General features: G+C 46.3%; 1 non-coding gene across 1 annotated transcript; it reads right to left on the bottom strand.

Moving 5' to 3' along the window:
- Window positions 1-1,955: 1,955 nt before the first annotated feature.
- TRNAD-GUC (transfer RNA aspartic acid (anticodon GUC)) lies at window positions 1,956-2,027 on the bottom strand. The gene has a single exon. It is a non-coding gene; the product is annotated as a tRNA-Asp (tRNA).
- Window positions 2,028-3,679: the final 1,652 nt, after the last annotated feature.

Below are 3,679 nucleotides of genomic sequence, written 5' to 3'. Positions count from 1 at the left end.
TCACGTGCATGGTTGTTGTTGCATCGCATAATCGTGAGGTGGCAGCGGCACGGGCAGGCCTTCATCCAGCAGTGGATCGGCCAGGTCTGATGCATGATTCATGCATGCAATACCTTCCTGGCATATCCAGCTTAGTATAGGAGTAGGCAAACACCATAACAAGAGTCATTTTTTATTCTGTAGAACATATATTTCAAGAGTCGCAATCCACAGTTTGGTGTATAGGAGACGGTGGGTCCTTAATAAATAACGTCATGAAGCAGTCCTTTAAAGAGCCGCATGCGGCTCCGAAGCCGCAGGTTTTGCCGACATCCTGAGCCAGAATATACCCCATTTCTGTTCAGTATTGCCACTTGGGATCCACAATCAAGACCCAAGACTAGCAGAGACATCCGCATTTAAGGGAAACCCTCTGGGGTCCAGCTAATGCCTGGCTTAGGCTGCTTGCCATTGTGTTTGAAGATGCCCTCTGGACGTAATGCCCTCTTAAGTGCTTCATATTCCTCTCTCATGCCCATCGACCTCCTCAGAACGCAGTACAGCACACCGGTGTGTGGTTGTAATTACTAGTCGTACTCAGATTGTGTTGTGGCTTTGCTCTCCAACACACCGGTGTGCTGTACTAGAAACGAATTGGCATGTTCTGTTTACGTGACAAACCTTACTAATTGGCTGTGTCGGGTGGAGGCGGGTTTAAAGACACATTTATATATTTATGCGTTCTAACCCAAAAAAAAACTGTATTATGAACATAGCCCTTGTTTGGGAATGAGCTCAGAACGACCTTGGTTGAACTTCTGGCTTATTTTGAACACGTAGGCTTTCGCAACCAATATCATCCATAATACAGGTGTTTTGGGTTAGATCGCATAAATATAAATGTGACTTCCAACCCGCCACCACCCGACTGCCAATTTGTAAGGTTTGTCACGTAAACAGAACATGTCAATTCGTTACTAGGACAGCACTAACCGGTGCGTTGGAGAGCAAATTCACAACATTTACAACCTGAGTACGACGTTTCGCAAGTAATTACAACTCGCATCATCAGGCGGAAGCCATATTTGTGGCACATTTATACATTTACGCGATCTAACCCCACAAAAACCTGTATTATGGATTCTGGCTTCTTGTAAGTTTTATCTTCTTGTTAGTTTTATCGTCTGAATTTTGAACATATCGTATTTGCTGGCCATCAGGTCAATCAGACGAGTTAGTGGAACACAGCAAATTGGACGTGAATAAGCAGTCTTCCGCCAGGACGAGGTCACTAATAGTAATTATTGTGGGTTTACTCTCGAACACACCGGTGTGCTGTAGCAGTAACGAAGGTGGCACGTTTCGTTTAGGCGACACACCTTACTAATTGTCTGTGTGTGGTGGTGGCGGGTTTTAACGACACATTTATACATTTACGCGATCTAACCCCACAAACCTCTATTATGGATAATATTGGTCGCGAAAACCTCCTACTATGTGTGAAAAGGACGAGGTTGTTTCATAAATTGTTTCCACACCTCCGGTCCTGTAAAATAACCCCCAGGACCCACACCGCGTAGGGGAGAATGAGGTCTTCATCCAGCAGTGGATTGGCAAAGGGGCCGTACATGTGCTGTAAAACAAATCCCCGCATTTTATTGTGCGATAAAATAATCGAGTTTAATCACGGAATGGTTACGGGGCTTGAAACCGAACCCCTGGGGCCACGGTTATTTACGCAGATGCACTTCACGCCGTCTCCAGCAGAGAGCGAACGCACACAGGGTCATAGGCTTACGCGGGGTGCTCTTGTTTTAAGTTGCTCATCCCCAACCAGAATTGACTACAGTAACACGTTATTCAAAAGCCATATCTGTTAAATGTTATAAAATTGTTGTACTGTATGGCTGCCTGCCGTTAAGTTCGGAGGCATATAAATCAGCAACAAGCACGCGAATAAAAAAAAAATTCCAGCTCTCCCCGACGGGGAATTGAACCCCGGTCTCCCGCGTGACAGGCGGGGATACTAACCACTATACTATCGAGGACCAGCTGCAACCATAGCTCAGATGTAGACTTTTAAACATAGACACCTCGAATTTACGAAGAACGTTTTAATGTTTAGACGATGTTGGCAGTGGTGGTATATACACATCAATAACAGAAGGGTAGCGATAAGGTGTCCCTATTACTAAGGCCACGTTGATTAAAGAATATAAACGTGGCCTTGCCGAGTCCGCAACAGGGGCCCACGTTGTACTGTACTCTGCTTCCCACGTCTATGCTCCCCGCCTTCACTTACGCGCACGTGTCATGAGGTGTGGATAAATACCCCCACCCCCACTCCCTACGATCCCCACTGCGTGTTTGAGGCCCTCATCCAGTAGTGGATTGACATGTAAACTATTTAAAAGCTATGAAACTAAACTATGTTTGATTGTACCGGGTGAGCCGTGCGTTCCCTAATATAACATTATCTCGTTATTAGTGCTCTCTTTCAGAAGCGACTTGTCTATCACAAATGACAGCTCAAGTGGCTTATCATCAAGTGGAAATGTAGACCAAGAAAATACTTTAAACTCGTGACGTTGATTCTAAATGTGGGGGGACTATCCGGAGGACCCAGAGAAACATCCACTCGACCACGGGGAAACAGAGAGACACCGAAAACTCCAAATATACAGCAGCAGCAGGCATCGTCAGGGTCGAGATGGAACCCACGACCTCCTTAGACCAGGCGAGGTAGTTAACATCTCCTAGCCACCGTGATGATGATGAGAGAGAGACATCGCAAACTCCAAATATACAGCAGCAGGCATCGTCAGGGTCGAGATGGAACTCACGACCTCCTGTATACCAGGCGAGGTAGTTAACATCTCATAGCCACTGTGATGATGATAGAGAGACATTGCAAACTCCAAATATACAGCAGCAGCAGCAGGCATCGTCAGGGTCGAGATGGAACCCACGACCTCCTGTATACCAGGCGGGGTAGTTAACATCTCATAGCCACCGGCACATTGAGCATTCACCAGCGAGGATACCCCACAACAACAATAATAATGTCAGAAGAGTTGGCAGATATGCTGACTTTAGAATTGAATGAGAGTCTTGTGTGCCTGTGAGAAGTGAAAATATGATGTGAATTTTGTTTATGAACTACTGTAATGAGCCAAGAATGTCTGTGTGTCCCGCACGTGACGTCACTCCACGTCGACCAGCCCCCCTCATTAATAATCATGAGCAGGTGACGTCACTCCACATCGAACAGCCCCCCGACATTAATAATCATGAGCAGGTGACGTCACTCCACATCGAACAGCCCCCCATATTAATAATCATGAACAGGTGACGTCACTCCACATCGAACAGCCCCCCTCATTAATAATCATGAGCAGGTGACGTCACTCCACATCAAACAGCCCCCCACATTAATAATCATGAGTAGGTGACGTCACTCCACATAGGACAGCCCCCACATTAATAATCATGAACAGGTGACGTCACTCCACATCGAACAGCCCCCCTCATTAATAATCATGAGCAGGTGACGTCACTCCACATCAAACAGCCCCCCACATTAATAATCATGATCAGGTGACGTCACTCCACATCGAACAGCCCCCCCACATTAATAATCATGAGCAGGTGACGTCACTCCACATCGAACAGCCCCCCCACATTAATAATCATGAACAGG

This window comes from Petromyzon marinus, chromosome 49 (assembly GCF_048934315.1).
Source record: "Petromyzon marinus isolate PM22_M1 ecotype Great Lakes invasive population chromosome 49, UKy_Petmar_22M1.pri1.0, whole genome shotgun sequence".
Classification (NCBI taxonomy): domain Eukaryota; kingdom Metazoa; phylum Chordata; class Hyperoartia; order Petromyzontiformes; family Petromyzontidae; genus Petromyzon; species Petromyzon marinus.
The sequence above is the reverse complement of the archived record's forward strand: the minus strand, read 5'-3'. Positions and strand labels throughout refer to the sequence as shown.